The sequence below is a fragment of the Bombyx mandarina genome, chromosome 28, assembly GCF_030267445.1.
Source record: "Bombyx mandarina strain Sakado chromosome 28, ASM3026744v2".
Taxonomy (NCBI): Eukaryota; Metazoa; Arthropoda; class Insecta; order Lepidoptera; family Bombycidae; genus Bombyx; species Bombyx mandarina.
Window position 1 is genome coordinate 2119172 of NC_143233.1, and position 25028 is coordinate 2144199.

General features: G+C 42.0%; 1 protein-coding gene across 1 annotated transcript in view; it reads left to right on the plus strand.

The window, feature by feature from the left end:
- The window catches only part of LOC114240899 (multiple PDZ domain protein), a 189008-nt gene that overhangs the window by 81932 nt on the left and 82048 nt on the right, over nt 1–25028 (plus strand). The gene's annotated exons all lie outside the window — the stretch shown is intronic.

The following is a 25028-nucleotide window of genomic DNA, read 5'->3' on the forward strand; positions in this document are numbered from 1 at the left end:
TTATAGCATTTCTGGTTGCGACTGTGACCAAACACTATCCGTGTGCTTAGTGCGAGTTTTTAACGTGCTCGATAGCGTAAAAGTTAACTCGACTTTGTTTGGAGCTGTAACGTTTGCCTACGTTTGCCGCTAGGGGCGCTGTTCTAACTGCATACAAATTTGAGTTAACTTTTACGCTATCGAGAACGTTAAAGAATTAGCACTAAGCACACAGATCTGTCTGTCTACTTATACGGCAATAAAAAAAAACTGAAAATCGAAATACGGTTTTTATAGCCTTCACTAGCTTTATGTATAATAGCATTGAAACTACAATTGGAATAAAGATGAGTTTTTTTTCGGGAAAATGGAATTTTAGCAAATAGTTTGTAGTTTTTGGGAATTGTTGAAATAAATATACGTAGCTACACCCTTTTTACAGCACAGGACGTTTGTGAAGTTATTTGTTAATATTTAGATAATTTACTGAAAAACTGAAGAAGCATATAAGAATATATATTTATTTTATTTTTATTGCTTAGATGTGTGGGGGATGTTAGGGTGGTGGTACCTACCCGTGCGGACTCAGAAGAGGTCCTACCATCAGTCTGTGCTCATTTTTATCAAACGCTTCGTTGATACACATAGGCTTTGTTTGTTTTTAATGTGACTCGAATAGTTTATTATTTTAGTTATTTCAATAGATATATTTACAAGAGTTTTTTAAAAACTAATTTTAGTGTCAAATAGAATGTTTTTTAAAAAAGCATAGAGATTTAATTCGTGACGTTACATTGCTGAAATGTAGAATGGAAGGTTCGTTACTTACATTTTCAATTAGTGTAGTAAAATATTACAAAACCCTTTATATTACTTGAAAACAACAATAGCTATACAGTGTGGTTACATTTAAATAAAATACTTTACATTTTTTGTTAAAAACAGCATTTTGATTACATCTTTTTGATTAATTCAAAAAAAAAACCGGGGTCGATGTTGACATTGACACTAACGCCTACCCTCTTTTGTCAATAATATATCTGATACTAATAAATATTTATCATCGTTATCTATTGTCGTTCGTAGTGGACAATCTTGGCTGTATGGGCTTTATTCCTTTTGCTGCTACAGATAAGAATGACGAATCTAACAAAAAGTCACTATGCCTGTGTCATTTCTAATTGAGCCTCATGTACTATTGTCAATTTAGGCTAATACAAAACATGTCTTGTTGTTATAGAGAGTAGAGGTAAGGAGCAATATCTCAGTGTATTAAAAATGGAGCTAATTAAGACGGTGCCACAGTAAAAAAGATTTAAAAAATAGCGCCATAAACTCTCACACTGCGTTTTGTTTAAAACTGCTATACATTTCCACTTGCTACACTAGCGCCATTTCGGTGAGTCTTCGAACTATAACTTGACGTTTACAGGTGGACATTTCTTCAACTTTTCTCCTATACAAGTTGGTGCTCCCTACCTCTCCATACTTGTTGATTTTAGTTAGAACTTCTCTGATTATCTTTTTGCGTAAGGGGCTTTTTTTTGACTGCCTTATTTCTTTTTGACGTCACTATGGGATGCGAAAATGTTCAAACGGGAGTATTCCTGATTTAAAAGTAGATTTTTATTATGTTGTTTTAATAATGTATCTTTTCACACACACTAAGTTTCTTTTTGTTTTAATTTTATGTAAGAACTTTTTGCGATTAAAATTTTTATATTATTGTTTTTCAACACTGTTTTATGTTCATATCACCATTTTTTACCTTTATAAAAAAAAAAGTGAATATATCTCGCTCTTCTATATTTACGAAAAATAACTATTCAATATTGTCATATTTTTTTTATTATTGCTTAGATGCGTGGACGAGCTCACAGCCCACCTGGTGCTAAGTGGTTACTGGAGCCCATAGACATCCACAATGTAAATGCGCCACCCACCCCGAGATACAAAGGTCTCAAGTATAGTTACAACGGCTGCCCCACCCTTCAAACCGAAACGCATTACTGCTTCACGGCAGAAATAGGCAGAGTGATAGAGAGATATAGAGATAAATTTGCGGGTTTCATTTTTATTACCTTATTCCTTCACCGTGGAAGTCAATCGTGAACATTTGCGGAGTACGTATTTCATTAGAAAAATAATAATTGGTACCCGCCTGAGATTCGAACACCGGTGCATCGCTCAACACGAATGCATGCGACGACTTCTTTTTTTTTTTTTTTTTTTTCCTACCTATGCTGATAGCCTTGAGAGGCTATTTCAGCTTACCCTAACTTGTGTAGGTGAGCTCGCGGGGCTCAAACCGGAGAATTGCTAACACCGCCCTAGCAAGAGCAGTGCTTCGCAGAATCTACCACCGGATCGGAAGCGCGACCCACTGAGAAGATCCGGCGAGAAACTCAGTGGGCTGTGTCTGTGGGTTAATTCGCTCGTCGAGCCCTTCGTCGCAAGCGACGGGTTCGGCGAGGACGGTGACCGGTGCTTGTATTGCCTAAAAGCACCGTTAGTGGATCAGGAGGATCCGTGATGACGTGCTTTGGGCGACGTCGACGGTTTACCAAACGGTCTACAGGATCGGGTATGTAGTTTCCGGCGGCCACGACAAGAGGGTTCTCATGTCGTGCCGCCTTCTCAAAGTGGCGCAGCGATGCCGACTGTAGATACTTACTGACGGGTTACTGACGGGTCGAGCTCCAGGTCATCGTGGAGGTCCACGTTCCTCTGGAACCATGGTGCTCCGACGGCTATCCTGCAGAATCGGGATTGTATTACCTGAAGGGGTTTCAAGTTGGTGCGGGCCGCGTGAGCGAACACTACGCTTGCATACGTCATGACGGGGCGTATGCAAGTTTTGTAGAGGGTTACCTTGTTACAGAGGGACAGTTTGCTTCGTCTACAAAGCATTGGGTAGAGTCGTCCTAGTATAAACGCGGCGCGATCGCGTACCGTTTTTACGTGGGGACGGAATGTCATCCCTCTGTCGAGGGTGACGCCTAGGTATTTGACCTTCGGGGCCCACGGTATGGGCTGGTCAAAGAGAGTGATGGGGCTAACGGCGGAGGTGTTTACGCGCCTACTGGGGAGTGGGGTGCTCGAAGTGGTATTCGGAGGGCGACCCCTTTTGAATAGCACCGCTGTGCTTTTCGTGGGGTTAATGTCTATTCGCCACTTCCGGAACCACTGTCCCATGGTGGTTACTGCGGTCTGGAGTCGCCGATGAAGCAACGACATCTTCCTACACGAGTAGTAGATAGCCGTGTCATCGGCGAAGAGCGCTAGATGGGTCTCCGGAGACCGGGGTATATCGTTGATATACAAACTAAATAGTAACGGGGAGAGTGCGGAGCCTTGCGGGACTCCGGCAGTCAGATGACGGGGACGAGAACGAGTTCCCTCTACTCGATATCGAAACGAACGGTTCGACAAGAAGTCTCGTATGATGAGCACGAGTCTGTCTGGCACTCCCATGTTGTACAGTTTGTAGATCAAACCGTTGTGCCAGACTTTGTCGAACGCCTTCGCTACATCGAAGAAGAGGGCGCCGGTCGGGATTTGTTTACGCCTATTTAGCCCTATTAAGATGTGCTCCGTGAGGCGGTGCACTTGTTGTACGCACGAGTGTTTGGCGCGGAATCCAAACTGCTCGTCTATTAGAATTTTGTTCGCGGTAACGAAGTCCCAGAGGCGTTTCCGAAGGAGCCGTTCGTAAATTTTGCCTATCGCTGGGAGGAGACTAATCGGTCGGTAACTAGCGGTTTCATTATTCGGTTTGCCCGGCTTGTGTATACCGATAACGTCTGCTTCTTTCCATACCGCCGGAAAGATGCAGTGCGTCATAGCAGCATTTAAGATGGTAGCCAACATTGTTATCAGTTGGACTGGTAGGAGTTTTAACGCGCGGTTGCGGATGCCGTCGGAGCCGGGTGCCTTCTTAGGTTGAAGGTTGTCTATTACTTCTCTAACTTCGTCAGAGGTAATGGGGGGTAACGCGTCCGAGGGTGGCAGGGAAGCTCTGCGCTCGACCTCCCTGTCGACTGCCTCGGTGTGTTCGGGGTCCGCGTATTGAGTGCTGGTGGTGCACTGCTCTTGCAGTGCATCGGCCAGCAACTCTGCCTTGTCATCGTCATCGAAAGCCGGTGGTTGGCCTGAAGGGCGTACGAGAGGAGGCATAGTAGCGGTAGTTTCGGACTTGAGAGTCCTTGCTAGTCGCCAGTATGCTTGATGAGAGGGCGCGAGTCCTTCTAAGTAACTATCCCAATTCTCATTTCGGGCGTCGCTTAGGCGAGATTTTACATCCCGCTGTAGACGACGCATCCGAATCCGGTTTGAGTGCGTGGGAAGTTGATCGTAGGCCCGGATTGCCGCGTTTCTAACTCTTAGGAGGTTCCTAAGTTCGGGGGACAGTCTGATGCGGTGGAAGCTATCCTCCACATCGACTTCTTTTGAGGATCTTATGATCGCGGAAGAGATGTGATCCGTGATGATGTTTATGGATTCGACTGTGTCCTCGGGGGAGGGAGTTGAATCCGGGCCGCAGGGGAGGATTGGTGGAGCGGCATCGGCTAAGCATTTGCCCAGCTTCTTCCAGTCCACCATGGTCCTCGTAGCTGTGACTGGGTTGTGGGGGCGACCGAGCTGCATAACGACAGGTCGGTGGTCTGAGTCGAGCTCTGACATTGCTTCGATGGAACGCAAGCGCAGAGTTACGTTCCTCAGCAGTGCCAGGTCTATAGTGCTCGGACGGAGCGCGATGTTATACGGATAACATGTTGGAGTTGGGGGACCGACTACTTCAAAGGTAAGGTCGTCTATAAACGCGTCGAGACGCCTACCATTTATGTTTGAACTGTGGCAGTTCCACCTAGTGTGGTGGCAATTTAAATCGCCTGCCAGGATGACGGAGTCTCCCATGCCGAACAGTGACTCGATGTCACTGCTCAGAAGGGGCTTGTCCGGGGGGAGATAAACGGATGCGATGACGATCGGCTGGTGTCCCGTCAGCGAGATACGGCACACTGACGCCTCGATATGTGAGAGCGAGGGGGTATCGAGAGGGACAACGTGCAGGGCCCGCCTATAGTAAATGGCAGTCCCGCCTTTGGAGGCGGTGAGTCTGTCATTCCTAACCATGACGTAATTCGCGACTTTCGGGTCACGACGCGAGGGCTTCAGGCAGGTCTCCTGCACTAGCAGAATATCTACAAGATTGTCGCGGAGGAATTCGTAAATTTGATCGCGTTGTCGCGCGAGTCCGTTAGCATTGTAGAATGCTAACGTAAGGGAATATGGTTTCTCTCTAGCGTTTTGCGCCATTGATTACCGGTGATTTTAGAAAGTACGGGCCACGGACTCGTAAACGTCCATGTAATCGAACGCGGCCGCGAGCCGTTGTTCGGGGTTTACCGCCCTTCGCAACGCGTCTGCGAACGATCGCAGACGGTCGAAGTTGACCGCCGTGACGAAGTCGCGCACGAGCGTGAAGTCGTTGACGGCTGAGGGTTGCGGGGGACGGTACGCGGGCGCGGGGGGAGGTGCGAGCAGGGGCTGCGGCGCGGGACGTGTCGCGAGCGGGGGCTGGGGTGCGGTTTGTGTTCCCGACCTCGTATACGGCAGCGGTTTATTCCACGCCGATACGGTGGGAACCGCAGCCGGTACGAAGGCGGGTTTCGGTGCTGAAGGCACCGAAGTCTTTGGGCCGACGGTACGGGGGGCTGGGTGGGTCGGACGTTTTCGCGGAGCCCTAGGACATCCACGGTAATTCGCGGGGTGCCCTTGCTTAAGGCATAGGACACAGCTTGGAGGTTCGGTCGCGGTTTCCCTAACTCGCGAGCAATCTACCGTGGCGTGATCGCCGAGACACTTCACGCAGCGGGGGCGCGCGTGGCAATTCCGAGCCGAGTGGCCATATAGTTGGCATCTGTGGCACTGTCCGGGAGTGCCACGTCTATGGGGGGCTTCAATGGTAACCCCGGATAGGCCACATACTGTCGCGAGACATGCGATCTTTTTCTTGGCCTCCGGGGTTGGTTCTAGAGCGACTAGAACCATGTTATATGGTTTTTTGTCGCGGCCGTTGTGCATCCGGTGCACACTTACTATCGGGAGGGACTGAGCGGTCAGATCCTCCCTTACGTACTCTATGTCGAGTTCCTTCGGAACTCCGCGTATTACTACGCGGAGCTCGCGGTCCTCCTGAAGAGCATAGGTGTGGAAACCTATGTTCTCCTTTCGGAGGTATGCTGAGAGGGCCCTATGGTCGCCCGGCGTTGCGACCTTTATCTGAAGCGACGTTACGCGCATGGGTATAATTTATTTTGTTTGCCTGAAGGGCCTGGGAGACGCGGTTCCACGCTGACTTCTCCTGGAGAATCAGCGGGGGCGGGGCGACGGTTTTTTGCGCGGATGCGGGCTTGGGACGCGGCGGTGGGGTTGCGCGGCGGCCGGAGTCCGACTCCGGTGTCACGACTACCTGCGGACGGGAGGCAGTCGCTGACTTGGTTTGTTTTGTCGTGGAGCTCCGGGACTCCACGGCGCGAGTACGTTTTTTCCCGCGTTTTACCGTTTGGAACCCATCCGAGGTTCCGGGCTGCGGGCTCGTCGCGGACTCGAAGTCCATCTCCGATCCGGTATCGGAGTCTGAACCTGAGTTAATTATTACCGACGACGCGACGGATGATATTGGCGAGAATGACGTCGCGGGTGCGTTAGGCGCTTCGTTGGCGCTAGGCGCTTCGTGAGTCGCTACGTGCGTACGTGCGCTCAAATTGGGTTTGGGGGCGGGGCATGACTGCGCGGCTCGAAATGACGCGGCGAGGGACGCGGGCGGGGCGGGACTCGCGCGGGCGGCCCTGTAGGCCGCGAATTCGGCCGTGAGGTTGGATAACACCGGGTACTTTTCGGCAAGTAACCCGAGAAACCCTAAAAGTTCTTCTTCCATCTTACGTTTTTGCCCGGGGGGGGCGTCCCCGGGACTTAAGGCACACTCGCCGAAAGGCGAGTCCCCTGAGTAGGAGTTCACCCCCTGAGCTTTACCAGCTCCAAGGGGGGGGAGTGCCTTTGCCGTGAAAACGGCAGTCGGCTAGGATTGGGGTGGAGTTTGGGAAGGTGGGGCCCCACTGGGTTGTGAGAATGCCACAACAAGCGGTGATCTCAGCGGGGGGTTAGTCTCGAAAGAGACTGTTTTGCTCGCCGAATAAATAAATAAATTTAATAAATGATATGAGTGGGTGATAATGTGAAGTCGTTACGAATGCACAATCGACAAGTTCGAGTTGCTTTTACGACCCAAGGTCGCGACGCCAGCGATAGTGCGTCAAGAATTCGCAACAATGCCGCGATCGATGCGACAACGACAATGCAGCGAAACTCAAGACACAAGATCGCGACGGCAGCGACAGTTTCTCGTAAAAACACGTCCGGACTGTAAGGCGATGCAATCGGAACTGGAAATGCGACGACTTCTAAAACATTCAATCGATTTTAATGACATTTGTTTCTTTTGGTATGTTTCCGTCATCCGCGTAATACAGAGGGCGCCTGTGTAGTCACTAGTGTCAATCAATCAATCTATCCATGAGCCCGTTATTCTGAATGTTTAGGGCTGTTGATTTAATTTTTATACATTTTACAGAATCTCTCTCAGTTCAATGCGCCTATTGTTGTAGACCTCTCCTAAGATAATCCATTGTTGTCTATATTTAGCACCCTCCTCCAGTTAGAACCGGCTTCGCCCACTGATTTTCTCGCCGGGTCTTGTCAGTGGGTCTCGATTCCTATTCGGTAGTAGATTCTGCGAAGCACTGCCCTCTAGGGCTAGTGTTAGCAAATTCTCTCAGGTCGAGCCCGTGAGCTCACCTACCAGTCCGCGCGAAGCTGGAATATCTCCCTAGGCTACCGACAAATAGGTAGGAAATAAAATAGGACCGGCTGGCTCACAACTCATTAGTGTCATATTAATATAGCGTTATAGTGATCAGAGAAAACTTATACGCCGACGTTAAAATATAAATAATTATAATAACTTTTATATATTTAGAATAAATGTGAACTGAATGAATGTTACTCACCTGTTTTTCATATTGTTTATTGAGATCGGCCTTCGTCTGGGAATAGATTTTGCTACTTCCTCTCATAGGTGCGGGCTGGACGTTATAATGCAAGATGGCAGGAATCTATATATTAATACGTGAAGCAAAAACTTTGTATCTCTTTTCACGAAAATTGCGCGGACGGAGGAGTATGAAATTTTCCACACTTATAGAGAATATAGAGAAGAAGTGCAGAATGCTAATATTTTTTTAAAATAATGCATCAAAGATACATTAAATCAATAAAGAAAAGCGAACTGCTTTTTTTTCCTACCTATTCCAGTAATCTCGAGGAATTATACTGAATTATCCAAGCGGGTAGTTGAGCTCATGGGGCTCTAATGTGGTGACGTTACTAACACTAGCCCTAGCAAGAGCAGTGCTTTGCAGAATCTACCACCGGATCGGAAACGCGACCCACTGAGAAGATCGGTTACGGATGACTATGGTGGTTTTCGACGATATTTTTTATAAATAAAAAAATGACTAGGAACAAATCAGGCACGGTCATCCGGCCCCATTTTAGGATTCCCTGTGCTATGTGTACCAGAGACAGACAAACATACTTATATACGTTTAAACATAATATACATATGTATATAGATAATAAACACCCAGACGAAGAGCAAACAAATCTGTTCATCACACAATGCTTACAAAATAGGTAGGTTAAGTCGTCGTCGCCTAAAGGATAAGACGTCCGGTGCATTCGTATCTAGCGACGCAACGGTATCCGAATCCCGCAGGCGGGTACCAATTTTTCTAATGAAATACTTACTTAACAAATGTTGACGATTGACTTCCACGGTGAAGGAATAACATCGTGTAATAAAAGTCAAACCCGTAAAATTATAATTTGCGTAATTACTGGTGGGAGGACCTCTTGTGAGTCCGCGCGGGTAGCTACCACCACCTCGCTTATTTCTGCCGTGAAGCGGTAATGCGTTTCGGTTTGAAGGTTGGGGCAGCCGTTGTAACTAAAAAAAAAAAGCCGCTGTAACTAGACTGAGACTAGAATTTATATCTCAAGGTGGGAAGGGTATTTACGTTATAGTGGTCTATGGGCTCCAGTAACCACTTAAAACCAGGTGGGCTGTGAGCTCGTCCACACATCTAAGCAATCTATACTTCTATACTAATATTATAAAGAGGAAAGATTTGTTTGTTTGTTTGTTTCGAATAGGCTCCGAAACTACTGGACCGATTTGAAAAATTCTTTTTCCATTAGAAGCCGACATTGTCCCTGATGAACATAGGCTACTTTTTTGAATTTTTTTTTAATTTTTTTTTTTTGTTTCATTTGTGTTTTAATGTTTCCGAAGCGAAGCGAGGGCGGGTCGCTAGTAAAAAATAAAAGGAAAATTCGCCCATCGGTTTCACGATTGTTTCATATTGCATAAAGCGGTCAAAGCTTTCCGAGCTCACGCGGCTTCGACAGGGAATTCTATTACGTTTTTGTACTTTCAATATTTATTATTACACAGTTCAGAATCTGTGCGAGTCTACCGCGTCAAAACAATATCGATTTTTTTTATTTTTTTTTTATATTCCACACCAGGGCCCTGAAAATGAGATACTTTAAGACAAATATTTTTTTAGTATGGAAACTAGCGACATCTTGTAGCGAATGCCCCTAAACTTATAGGTTAGTCTTTATTTGTAATAGAAAAATTGATTGAATGTGGTTTTTGAAAATTTACAAAATCCTTCATTAAAAATAAAATATAGGATAGGTAATATGTTAATGCCATCTACAGGAGCAATGAGAAACTAATCGAAGCGAAGCCATCTAGTGGCCGACGCCCGTAAATATTTTTGTTGAGTTTTTTTTTTATTGCTTAGATGGGTGGACGAGCTCACAGCCCACCTGATGTTAAGTGGTTACTGGAGCCCATAGACATCCACAACGTAAATGCGCCACCCACCTCGAGATATAAGTTCTAAGGTCTCAGTATAGTTACAACGGCTACCCCACCCTTCGAACCGAAACGCATTACTGCTTTACGGCAGAAATAGGCGGGGTGGTGGTACCTGCCCGTGCAATCCCGATTCTGCAGGATAGCCGTCGGAGCACCATGGTTCCAGAGGAACGTGGACCTCCACGATGACCTGGAGCTCGACCCCGTCAGTAAGTATCTACAGTCGGCATCGCTGCGCCACTTTGAGAAGACGGCACGACATGAGAACTCTCTTGTCGTGGCCGCTGGAAACTACATACCCGATCCTGTAGACCGAATGGTAAACCGTCGACGTCGCCCAAAGCACGTCATCACGGATCCTCCTGATCCATTAACGGTGCTTTTAGGCAATACAAGCACCGGTCACCGTCCTCGTCGAACCCGTCGCTTGCGACGAAGGGCTCGACGAGCGAATTAACCCACAGACACAGCCCACTGAGTTTCTCGCCGGATCTTCTCAGTGGGTCGCGCTTCCGACCCGGTGGTAGATTCTGCGAAGCACTGCTCTTGCTAGGGTCAGTGTTAGCAATTCTCCGGTTTGAGCCCCGTGAGCTCACCTACACAAGCTAGGGTAAGCTGAAATAGCCTCTCAAGGCTATCAGCATAGGAAGGAAAAAAAACAAAAAAAAAAACCTGCCCGTGTAGACTCCCAAGGACTCTAAAGGACGCAAATTATAATTTTGCGGGTTTCATTTTTATTACACGATGTTATTCCTTCACCGTGGAAGTCAATCGTTAACATTTGTTGAGTACGTATTTCATTAGAAAATTGGTACCCGCCTGCGGGATTCGAACACCGGTGCATCGCTACATACGAATGCACCGGACGTCTTATCCTTTAGGCCACGACGACTTGCTTGCAGTGCTTGAGTTGGTTATCTATAGTTAATTTATGTGTATTATCCATATCCTACACTGTGCAGAACCGTAACAATAATAATCCTAATATCACAAATGTCTTAACCAGCGCTAAAACCACTATGGCATACGCGGATATTGTCATGAGTAGGACATGAAACGTAAATATATATTTTATTGTATCGTAAAAAGCTGTCTGCTCCATCTAAACAAAGATCGGGCATGTGAGCTTTAGAACTGCGAACATACGGGCTCATAGTTCGACGTACAGAAAGAAAGAGACTTATCTTTTTTTTATTGCTTAGATGGGTGGACGAGCTCACAACCCATCTGATGTTAAGTGGTTACTGAAGGTTACAACGAAAATGTGCCACCCACCTTGAGATATAAGTTCTAAGGTCTCAGTATAGTTACAACGGCTGCCTCACCCTTCAAACCGAAACGCATTACTGCTTCATGGCAGAAATAGGCTGGGTGGTGGTACCTAGCCGTGCGGACTCACAAGAGGTCCTACCACCAGTAATTACGCAAATTATAATTTTGCGGATTTGATTTTTATTACACGATGTTATTCCTTCATCGTCGAAGTCAATGTGAACATTTGTTAGGTACGTATTTCATTAGAAAAATTGGTACCCACCTGCGGGATTCGAGCACCGTGGCATCGCTCGATACGAATGCACCGGACGTCTTATCCTTTAGGCCACGACGACTTCAAAGAATATTAGTGTTCTCAAATAATACAGATTTAATCGCGCTAAATATTGTGTTTACAATTTGGCTAAATAACACTCGGCTATAATATTCATGACGTAAGATGATTTAATTTAATTTGCTTGTAACTTAATGTTTCAATTTTAGATATCTGGCAGCTTTGATCGAGTTGTACTGGAAGTGGATTCTAATTTTACTTGCCGTCTTACAAGCCAATTTTTAACAAGACTTACAAAGCACGCATTCCTCTTAAGGTTTTAGGTTAGGCTATTGAGAAGTAGCAGTCAATATAACATTATTTTTATAATCTCGTTTGGGCGTTCACTATACATATTTCCAAATCAAATCAAATCAAATCAAAAAAATTTTTATTCAACATAAATGAAAGTACATACTTGTTGAACGTCAAAAGAACTACCGCGTTACTACTTCCGTTAAACCATACACAATATTACGTCAGCAATATACTTGCAAGTGTTACTTTTCAAAGTATCTTGCTTCAATATACCTACTACTGTACCGCGGTATGCTTTTTACGATTATAAAATATTATATTACATAATATTATATTTACTGGTGGTAGGACCTCTTGTGAGTCCGCGCGGGTTGGTACCACCACCCTGCCTATTTCTGCCGTGAAGCAGTAATGCGTTTCGGTTTGAAGGGTGGGGCAGCCGTTGTAACTATACTTGAGACCTTAGAACTTATATCTCAAGGTGGGTGGCGCATTTACGTTGTGGATGTCTGTGGGCTCCAGTAACCACTTAAAAAAATGCAGTATTTCTAGGTATATGAGAGATATGTGAGATGATGATACTTAACTTTTTTTAATTTATTATTTTAGAAAATAAAAAATGTTATTTTAAATCAGTTTGACAACCAGCATGTTGGATCGTCTGCAGAGCCGTGTGTCCGTGTATTATAAAGAACAGATACATTCCAATTTCAAACATAACTTATTCCGTAGCATTATGTATTGTGTTCTAGGATAATAAATCTTATCGGCCGCTGAAAATAGAGTTCATAATTGTCTAACTCAGTTTATGTGCGTTTTAGCGCGATATTTATATGCTGATAGAAAAACGTGAAAGTTTGTATGTACGGATGTTTCTTGTACAATCAAACGAAAATGGCTGAATGGATTTGGATGAAAATTCGTATAAAGTTAGATCATAATCTGGATAAAATCATGTGGTATTTTTTTGTCATGGTAATTTTTTTTTATTGCTTAGAAGGGTGGACGAGCTCACAGCCCACCTGGTGTTAAGTGGTTACTGGAGCCCATAGACATCCACAACGTAAATGCGCCACCCACCGACCATGACGTGACCCGGACGATGCCGGGTATATTTGCTGTCATAAATACTAAAGCGTATTGACTGGTTAAAGCGTACTAATTGGTTCATGATTTACGTGCTAGTGGTCCACAAACCAACTGACTATGGAGTATCGCTAGCGACTTATTATCTCTGGTAAACGCGTTTTATTCTATACGAATTACAAATTTTAACACGCCGAAAACAGTGAGGCGCTTCTAATACTTATCTTATCTTACCTATCTATCTAAATAAAAATGAATTGCTGTTCGTTAGTCTCGCTAAAACTCGAGAACGGCTGGACCGATTTGGCTAATTTTGTTCTTGAATTATTTGTGGAAATCCAGAGACGGTTTGAAAGGTAGATAAATATGGAAAATGCTCGGAATTAAATAAAAATAACAATTTTGTTTTTCCTTTGATGTGTCCCCCGTCGGACGGATTCCTTTTGTTTGTTTTAAGTTTATTTTATACAAAAGTGTAGGTCTTTTATTTATCGATTGAGGCACTGCAAAGTCTGCCGGGTCAGATAGTATATTATAGATTATAATTTGTTTTATGCAATAACTGTAGATTCGTATAAAATTGAAAATTTGCTACTGGTGTTATTAGCGAGCATGCTTAGTTGAAGATCAGAGGTTTTGAGTCCATAGGATATTTATTTATTTATTTTCCCTACCTAATCCCTGGTAGGCTAGGGGGCTATACAGCTACGCGCGGACGGGTAGGTGAGCTCACGGGCTCAACCTGTGAAAATTTGCTAACACTAGCCCTAGCAAGAGCAGTGCTTCGCTGAATCTACCACCGGATCGGAATCGCGACCCACTGAGAAGCTCCGTCGAAAAGTTTGACAATTGACAATAAACAAAGAGTGTATTTATATGTATGTGTTATGTCAAATACATGATAGTGTGTAATGTTTTTTTTGTTAATTAATGTAGTAATGTATACATACTTAAGAAAATACATTTAGCACTCCTCTATATTCTCTATAAGTGTAGGAAGTTTCATACTCCCCCGTTCGCGCAATTTTCATAAAAAGGGATACAAAGTTTTTGCTTCACGTATTATAAGACAATCTCGAATGAGTTTTTCAAATTTGAAAATAAAATCAGAATTCATTTCGCACAATTTTGCCCACTATCAGATTAAAATTAAAATCGAAATTTCCTTAAACATTTTCTTCTACGCCTCTTCGAAAGACACGAATGGTTAGTATGTATATCACACTTGTAATACACACGACTGACGTTCTAATTGCGGAAGTGTATAAGGACTAGTTTGTCATGAAGGTGTTTCGCGGTGAAGTCGTTTCGTTTTCGACAGCTCTCCCGCCACGTGGTTTATAATATTTCAGTGCCTCGTCTTAAATGGCGACAGGCGGTCGTTTTATAGGTCGCTCGTGAATTTTCGCGCTTATTACGTTATAATGTATAGCGTTAATATGTGATTTTTTTTAATTATTTTTTTGCCCTAAAAACATTTGAATGTGGAATTGCAGTGATTTTATGATGTTTGTGTAATGTTTTATTAGTGTGGGGAATTGATCTAGAAAAACCGATGTTAATTTATTGAATCGAATAAGATCTTTTTTTTTTTTTGTATTTAATTACGTAAAAGAAAAATCATACGTTTAATTGTCTTTTCTACTTAAGTTGCGTGCTCAAGGTGGGTGGCGCATTTACGTCGTAGATGTCCATGGGCTCCACTAACCACTTAACATCAGGTGGGCTGTGAGTTCGTCCACCAATCTAAGCAATAAAAAAAAAAGTTGCAACCCTATGGCACTTTTAGGAGCAGGTCGTCGCTTTGTTTTGTGAGAAATTAATTTTATCCAGGCGTTGATCTATATGTTTAAATTAAAAAAAAATACATTGATACTTTAATAAGAGAAATACTCTATTCATATCTGATCTACATGCAGTGTATATATTCGATAGAAATAAAGGCGATTTAGAAATGAACGCTATTTATAAAGTTTTAGTAAAATAAAAAGTTTTTTAGTTTCGTTACTAAAAAAATATTGATGATCATAATATTTGAAAATAAATAACTATACGATTAATTAAAAGACGGGTTAAATCAAACTTAAAAAAAAATTACCAACAATAACAGTTGTTAGAAAAAAAATTAAGTCTCAGTCTACACCGAAACTAACCAAGCGTGAATATACTAAACTTCCCCAGTGCGACAATTGACCTTAATTCGTTTTAAGAGGAACGCTTTTTGTTTGTGACGCCCTTGCCTTATATAACTTTCTTTTAACGATCTATCCTACACGCTTAAGATCTTATAGTCTTAAAATTATACATATTAGTACCTATATTTTTTTTTATAATATTTTATTTATGTTCTCTCTTAACACGTTGTACGCCGAGCCAAAATCAGGGAATCAGTAATTTTGATCAAATTGAGATTTTCATTATGATATTTATAAAATACGATCATTTGCACGGAAGATACAAATCAGTGACTTTTACCGCCTGGTTTAGTAACTATACTGAGACCTTAGAACATACACGTCAAATTGGGTTGCGCATTTTACGTTGTAGATGTCTATGGGCTCCAGTAAACACTTAACACCGGGTGGGCTGTGAGCTCGTCCACACATCTAAACAATAAAAAAAATAATTGTATAAGGTCCACGGGTCCACCATCTTGGCCCGGATGATTAAGTAACATAAGGCTCACCAGTGAGCACCGTGGTCTGAATGAAAATACTCGACTTTTCATATGGCACTCAACGTATTAAAGGTATCCAATAAATAAAATTCAACACTAAAGTTACATTTTTTAGACTTTAAAAGAGCTGAAGGCTGTACTAGGTTCAAAGACCTGTATTACCAATACCCAGGCAATAAATAATCTATAATATATTAATACGTGAAGCAAAAACTTTGTATCCCTTTTTACGAAAATTGCGCGGACGGAGGAGTATGAAATTTTCCACACTTATATAGAGAATATATATGAGTACAGAAAGCTAATATTTTTTTTTTAAATTACTGATAAAAAACCTTATATCAATAGAAAAATATTACATACACTACCATATATTTGATACACACACGCATATATACTTTGTTTATTGTTAAAGTCTGAGGTCAAATTGAGAATAGATCAATACTGTTTGTCTATAATATTATTTGTCTATCTATAGTATAGCCTTGGCGAGATCTGTGGTTGTAGAAGTTTTAAATAGTCTTTGACAATAGAACCATAATAATTTTCAATCTTACAATTTATATGAAATATGATCGAATGTCGACCACTGGGAGAGCACTAGTAAATAATAAAATAGTAAAACGCTAATATTAACACTTCGGCCAGCGGCTCTCAAACCGACCAAACTTTCAGATACCAATTTCGGGGTTAGGGGCTAAGACAAACGTTTTTACAAACGAAGAGAACTCGAAAAATTTCAAAGTAAATCATTCTTGATTTATTCGAAATTCAAATTTATTTCGATTTGAATGTCAAAATCTGTTAACTGTATTAACTGGTTTGAAAATTAACCAACCAACTTTGAGAAGCGGCGAAATAAGATTTCGTTTGTCAGAATAGTCTTTTTAATGTCCGGCCATTTCGATAAAGCGGCACGACACGAGGACCCTCTTATCGTGGCTGCCGGAAACATAGCCGATCCTGCGGACCAAATGGTAAACAGTCGACGTCGCCCAAAACACGTCATTACGGATCCTCCAGATCCACTAACGGTGCTTTTAGGTAACCCAAGCACGGGTCATCGTTTTCGTCGAACCCATCGTTTGCGACGAAGGGCTCGGCGAGTAAATTAACCCTCAGACACAGTCCACTGAGTTTCTCGCCGGATCTTCTCAGTGGGTCGCGTTTCCGATCCGGTGGTAGATTCTGCGAAGCACGGTTCGTGCTAGGGTTCGTGTTAGCAACGTCATTAGGTTTGAGCCCCGTTTGCTCACCTACTAATTCGGTGAATCTAGAATAAGCCCTCGAGGTTTCTATATAAGTAGAAAAAAATTGATGTCCTAACACGTTCACTGCTATGCCGGTGTCCTACGTGGCGCTTTGAAGTAATTATGTCGATCCATCAGATCCAATAACCTTTGCATTAGACACCTTTAGCTCTAATACTAGGAGCAGGCTTAGGGACCCCAGGAACCGTACTCGTCGAACTCGACAAATAGGTCGACGTGCAAACTAACCCATGCATCAGCCTTCTGAGTTTCTCGCCGGATCTTCTCAGCGGGTCGCGATTCCGATCCGGTAGTAGATTCATTCGCGAAGCAATTGTTCTTGAGTTGTTAGGTCTCCTTCGGAGGCGCTCGGGCAGCTGTTAGCAAATCCCACCCCTCCTGGCTGAGCCTTTGCTCGCCCACCTGTCCTGGTGAAACTAGAAAGGCCTCCGGGAAACCAGTAATCTCTCAATTATAAAAAAAATATTTATATCGATTTCTGTTACTATACTCTATTCCGAATACTATACTCTATTACGAAGTCCCGTGAGACAGATATTACGTGAACGTGTTACTCCCGGACAGCTAGGAGGAGCCCTTTACAGACAGCGGCCTGGCTACTCAGCTATGGATGTATCGATCAAACAAAAGCGTTTCTAAATTCCGCTCCATCCGATTAAGGTATTGCGTTTCTTGACATGAAGACGAAATCGGCAAACGGGCCACAATCTTTGTTTTATAAGGACCGTCCAAACTGTTAAGTGTGCTTGCTTCGTGTCGCTAATATAGGAATAGGGATTCAATTGCTGCCAAGTGTTGGTTAATTTAATTATTTTTAAGCTATTGCATAGCTTTTATCGCGGGCTTTGAGCACGGCGGCCGAATCAAGAAATTCCGTAACGAAAATAAAACCTAACATCCCATTCCGCTTACCATGTAGCTCGCGATCAACACATTTACACGTTGCGCTTGTGTAGTGTTTGTGACTAAGCGCGCGGCGTGACGTCGCACTGCAGGCGCATCATGAAAAGTCTGTCCATCTCTCTCTCGGTCTAGCTTATGAGTGTGAAGGGGACAGTTAATGTTTTGCTTTTCTTAATGTTTGTAAATATAGCGTGGCCTTATTTTATTATTCTTTTAATATTAAATTATTATTGTCGAATTATAATTGCATAAGTTGATAAAAAATGCTACGCAATAGCTTTAACGCGGCAGTCCCCGAGTGCCACACGTGTTTTTTTGTTTTTGTTTTAATGCTAAGATTATTATTACGTTTCATATTAGGTGTAATAGCTTCAAGTACACTAATGGACATCAGACCACCAAGGGTGATGCAGAAAAGAATCTATTAGGTGCACTGTTTGACATATTATATTGTACGAAAAATACATGTCATATAATACAATATGTTTATTAAGCTTTTATCTGGCAGCATTAACTTCGAACATTATCACGAAAGATTCGTCTGCGTTAATTCGTTTAAAAATATGTTTACAAACACGCAACGACGTGCCGTGTGTACACATCATTGAACGGAAATAAACAAATATTGAACCTTGGTTCTTAGGTCACGCAGTTTATCTTAAGATAAATAAAGCATTCGATTAAGCATTATTATTACATTAAATATAGAATAGCATAGCATACAATAAATATAGCAACGTGGCTGAAAATTATTCGAAAATTATTCGGAAAGGAATTATTCGAGATGATACCGGCATCTCGTTTTTACCATCGCACCGCCCGCCACCGGAGTAGAGTTCATCCATACTACCTGGAGCCACTGCGGTCATCCACAGTGCATTTCCAGAGATCTTTTTTGCCACGTACCATCCGGCTATGGAATGAGCTCCCCTCCACGGTGTTTCCCGAGCGCTATGACATGTCCTTCTACGAGGCTTGTGGAGAGTATTAACCAGTAGGCAGCGGCTTGGCTCTGCCCCTGGCATTGCTGAAGTCCATGGGCGACGGTAACCACTCACCATCAGGTGGGCCGTATGCTCGTCAGCCTACAAGGGCAAAAAAAAAATCAACATAGTTTTTTGACGTGCTAATGTTTTATAAATCGATGAATACCGACTGCACGCACGAAAAAGTGTCACGTTCCGTCTGAGCGTGAGCGTGCAAGCGAGAGCGCGGAACAAACGATAGAGAGGCACGATCGGCCGAAGCGTTGGCTTGTGACACATTCATGTCTCTTCTCGCGTAACGTCAGAGCTAACTGTTCTAATAGTTCTGCTACTGACGTTATCACTTAAAACCGGCGTCCGTAAATCGACTTTACAGACAACCATTTTTTTTTATATTTGGCGAACATTAGCCGCGGCATCTAAGAGTTTACTAGTGCTACACTCCCGGTTTGAGTCCCGTGAGCTCCCCTACACTGAAGCTGATATAGCCTCTCAAGGCTATCAGCATATGTAGGAAAAAAAATAGTGCTACAGTACCAGACTATAAATATTGGATGTTTATTTGCACGTTTCATGGTTTCTATGGAAATTGCTCCGAGGAATTACTCGAGTTTTTGTATTGCCTATGTAGGCAGACGGGCATACGGCCCACCTAATGGTAAGTGGTTACCGTCGCTAATGGACTCCAGCAATGCCAGGGTCACCGCCAAGTTGCTGCCTACCGCTACGCTGTGTATTTAAACATACTTAAGTATGTTTATATGTATACCAATATCTTGGTCCCTTAGTTTGAAGTCGTCGTGGCCTAAAGGATAAGACGTCCGGTGCATTCGTATTGAGCGATGCACCGGTGTTCGAATCCCAGGCGGGTACCAATTTTTCTAATGAAATACGTACTCAACAAATGTTCACGATTGACTTCCACGGTGAAGGAATAATATCGTGTTATAAAAATCAAATCCGCAAAATTATAATTTGCGTAATTACTGGTGGTAGGACCCACCTCTTGTGAGTCCGTGCGGGTAGGTACCACCACCCCCTCCTATTTCCGCCGTGAAGCAGTAATGCGTTTCGGTTCGAAGGGTGGGGTAGCCGTTGTAACTATACTGAGATCTTAGAACTTATATCTCGAGGTGGGTGGCGCATTTACGTTGTAGATGTCTATGGGCTCCAGTAACCACTTAACACCAAGTGGGCTGTGAGCTCGTCCATCCAAATAAGCAATAAAAAAAAACCCCGTCTTGCGCTTGCTCCTTGAGATCGCTCCAGGTCCTGCCGGCAATCCTCATCTCGCTCTCCACAATGCGTCACCAAATATGTACAGGGCGACCAGATCTTCTGCCAAGCGAAGGCAGCAAGCAGGCAAAGCAATCTGCCTGGAGACAGATTACCGTGTGTCATATTATTGTACTAGTTGTACCCGTCCGCTTCGCAATTAAAATTAACTTTACTATTTCTCACCCCCACAAAGATTCTCATCATTAACGCCCCCGCAACATGTGTAGGGAGTCCAACACTCACATAAATATTAGCTTATCCATTAAGTACTTGTATTTTCTACATGGATACCAAGTTTCAAGTCAATCGGATGCATGGTTCAGTAGTTATAACGGAACATCCGTAAAAACCACTATATATTAGTACTAGCTGACCCGGCAGACTTCGTAGTGCCTCAATCGATAAATAAAAGACCTAAACATTTGTATAAAATAAACTTAAAACAAACAAAAGGAATCCGTCCGACGGGGGACACATCAAAGGAAAAACAATATTGTTATTTTTATTTCGAGCAACAGGAAAAACAAAATTGTTATTATTCCGAGCAATTTCATATTTATCTACCTTTTAAACCTTCTCTGGACTTCCACAAATAATTCATGACCAAAATTAGCCAAATCGGTCCAGCCATTCTCGAGTTTTAGCGAGACTAACGAACAGCAATTCATTTATATATATATAGATATAACTAGTCAGGTCATAAGTACTGTCACACAGTAAAAACTTTTCTTTTAGAATGCTGGCCACAAAAAAGTTTATTGAATTCGAATGTCGAATTGTTCATGAAAATAAAAATGTATACTTTTAGAATTTTACTCATTTTTTAAATGTGAAGTGGACGCTTAAAGAAGACCGTGTTGCAGTTATTGCGTTGCATCGTTGCGGTTACGCGCCAATTCAAATTTTTAACATACTGAAAAATTTGAATATAACCAAAAGATTCGTTTATCGTACCATCAAACGGTACAATGAAGACTCTAGTGTAGATGACAGGTCAAGAAGTGGTCGCCCTCGGTCTGTTAGGACTCCAGCAGTGATAAAAGCTGTGAAGGCGCGAATTCAAAAAAATCCCAAACGTAAGCAGAAACTGTTGGCCCTTCAGATGGGGTTAAGCAGAACCACGGTGAAAAGGGTGTTAAATGAAGACTTAGGGCTTCGGGCATATCGAAGAAAAACAGGACATCGTTTGAATGCTCGTCTAATGGACCTGAGACTGAAGAGATGCCGCGCTTTGTTGAAGCGGTACGCGGGAAAAAAAAATCGGGAAATTCTTTTTTCGGATGAAAAATTTTTTACCGTAGAAGAGAGCTACAACAAACAAAATAATAAGGTGTACGCACACAGTAGTGAAGAAGCGAGCAACCGTATTCCGCGTGTCCAACGAGGTCATTTTCCATCCTCGCTCATGGTATGGTTGGGAGTTTCTTATTGGGGCTTAACAGAGGTACATTTTTGTGAGAAAGGTGTAAAAACGAATGCAGTTGTGTATCAAAATACAGTCCTGACGAACCTTGTGGAACCTGTTTCTCATACCATGTTCAATAACAGGCACTGGGTATTCCAACAAGATTCGGCGCCAGCTCATAGAGCGAAGAGCACACAAGACTGGCTGGCGGCGCGTGAAATCGACTTCATCCGGCACGAAGACTAGCCCTCCTCCAGTCCAGATTTGAATCCGTTAGATTACAAGATATGGCAACACCTGGAGGAAAAGGCGTGCTCAAAGCCTCATCCCAATTTGAAGTCACTCAAGACATCCTTGATTAAGGCAGCCGCCGATATTGACATGGACCTCGTTCGTGCTGCGATAGACGACTGGCCGCGCAGATTGAAGGCCTGTATTCAAAATCACGGAGGTCATTTTGAATAAACTTTAGTGTCATAAGAATCTATGTTTTGTTAAGTTCATTTTGGTATATGATCGTTACATAATGAATAAACTTGTTTCAATTATTTTACATTAAACATGTGACAGAATTTATGACCTGACTAGGTAGATAGATTAACTGACTTCGAGTTACAGAGTTAAAGACTAAATTGAATTTCTACGTCATGTATATATGTTCAAGTGTAATACGTTTCCTCAAAAAAAAAAAAAAAAAGAAATGAAACCGAGAGAGCGCTCCCAACAAGATTAATGTTTAAATTTAAATAAAAAACGTTTAATTCCTTCAAGTAAATTGGACGGGCTGATAGATTGGACTAGGTCTTGAACGACTTTATGCTTGGTCGATTTATTTTTTTGTTCCTCACGCTTTTATTCTTTTTAAACGTTATCTCTGGGAAATATTATTTGTAACTGGCAATTATTATGAGTTCCCAATTCTGCCTATTTCCATTTGAAGTCTTTCGAAGATTAAATACGACAATTAGACTGAGCTTAAATTACAAGATGCTTTTGGGGCAAATTTTTTAAGGAATTTATTTGACGGTGAGCGGTTTGGTGATCCTAGAGTCCTTCAATAACCACGGCTTTTCACTCAGTGTCCGTCTCGATCCGTTTTATTTTAATAAATTAAAAAAAGGCTGTCAATCCCTTCCTATAAATTATTGAATGATAATACTTAGAGATTCCAGATTTTACTTTTTGGGAAGTAAAATGTGGCGCCAAAATCGCTGTCACAAAATCTTATAGAATCTATGCTCGAATCGATCAATAAAAGACACAGGGATGTTAAATATAATGCTGGAATAAGGTAATCTACGACTAATGAATTCAGTTGAACAGACATCGTTCTTGGTAATGAAAAAACAAAATTTAGATGTTTTTATGAGAGAAAAAAACCTATTTCCGATAAGAACAGACATTAAACATTTTATTCGTGGAGCTGCCAACATATATATCTCACGTCAATAACATTTTGAAAAAGTTCACGGATTATTGAACTATCCGTGAGTGCAAAACTGAAAAAATGACCTTACTTGAACTTACCACGCTGCTAGCGTTTTAAATTGCTTTATACATACGACGCAAGGGAAAGCTTTTGAATTCTAAAAATCCTACCGATTGTCAGTGCGACGGCATATGCAAATTTTATTAAAGATAAACATCCAATTTAGAAGTATATGTATTACATTGTCAGAGGAAGTGTGGAAGTAGCCTCAGTGATTAACAAATTAAAGAGCGGACGGTTAGCGTGGTATGCACATGTGATGCTTAGAGAGAAGATACATGTGGGTTAGAGGTGTATGGAAATGGTAGTGCAAGGTAGAGGGGGAAGCGGTCGACCGAAGAAGACATGGATGGAGTGTGTGAATGACGATATGAGAGAGAGAGAGCGGAGTGAGTGTTGAGATGACGGCTGATAGAAGAGAATGGAATAGAAAAATTAGCTATGCCGGGGTCGGCATAGCCGGCATCACCTAGTGGGATAAGGTAGAGAAAAAGAACATGTATTTCATTTTAATTTGTTATTATTTAAAGTATTTTAAAGTGTCATCAAAAGATAAAGGAAGGTAGATATCGCCACCCCACTCCCCCGCGTCTCTCGTGATCATTATGCTATTTGAATTACATTACACACAATCCGAAAAGCAAAATCATTTCGATTGCTCAATCGATATCTGTAATTATTTAGCACAAGAGGATTACCGTGTTTTTTTATTTTATTTTTAGGTTTTTCAGAAATTATATTTAAATACGAATTACATATTGATATTATATTACATTATTTGTTATTTTCTCTCAAAAAAATAAAATAGTTTATGTTTAAGTTGATTATCGATAAAGTTGACTATTGAAAACACGAATAAAACAAAAAATTTCTGAAAATAAATCGTAGCTAGATCGATTTATCGCCCCAGAAATCCCCTGTATACTAAATTTTATAAAAATCGTTGGAGCCGTTTCCGGGGCTATATATATTATATATTATACCTATATACATATACAAGACAATACTTGCTCGTTTAAAGATATAACACAATAAAGATATAAGTTTTAACACGATTTCAAGATTTAACAAAAGATATAACACAAATCGACAAGAATGGCTCGTTTAAAGATATGCATTTTTTTGTCTTCGTTCTAGGGTTCCTTGTAGCCCGGCATTTTAGATCGTTTCAAAACTACACATAGAGATACAGTCTATTTTTTTATGTTTCCAACGATAAATCTATTTGACGGAGCCGTAAAAGTTTATTTGTTTTGCTTTCTCTTTGTTAGACGATACGGTTTTTTATTTTATTGTATTGACTGAATGGCATTAAAATCTAAGGATGTTTTGTTTTTTTTTTTAATCACATAGAAAAGTTTTATTGGGTTACTGATTTCTTTTTCTAATCTACATAAAATGTGTAGGGGAGACAGTAGCTGATCATAGCAATAAAAAGTAGTTTTATTGGAAATCGAATTCGGGTCTACGAACGTTTTTGATAAAACAACTTTAACTCTTGTTTCTTGAGAAATGGAGCACTTTTTTCTTTGACTATAATTATTTTTAATATCCTCCAACATTTGACATCAAGCTTTGCCTGGTTTGGCCAGCTATTATTTTTTTTCTAGGAAATTATCGTTATCACTAAACGTCTCTGACAAGAATCGAAGATAAAAAATTCTTGGGTCATGTTTAATGGCAGTTATGTATCTTTATTCCCCATAACCTTACAAGACATTTACGTAAAGAAAGAATGTTCCACCACCAGTGATATCTTTCAAACAAGAAGGCATGACTGCTTCTCATTAGCAACATGTTGGTGGTACTTGCGACCTTTGCAGTAAACTACCAAAGTCCACTGAGTTTCTTGCTAAATCTTCTCATTGGGTCGCGTTTCCGATCCGGTGGTAGATTTTGTTTTTTATTTTTTTTATTGCTTAGATGGGTGGACGAGCTCACAGCCCACCTGGAGTTAAGTGGTTACTGGAGCCCATAGACATCTACAACGTAAATGCGCCACCCACCTTGAGATATAAGTTCAAAGGTCTCTGTATAGTTACAACGGCTGCCCCACCCTTCAAACCGAAACGCATTACTGCTTCGTGGCAGAAATA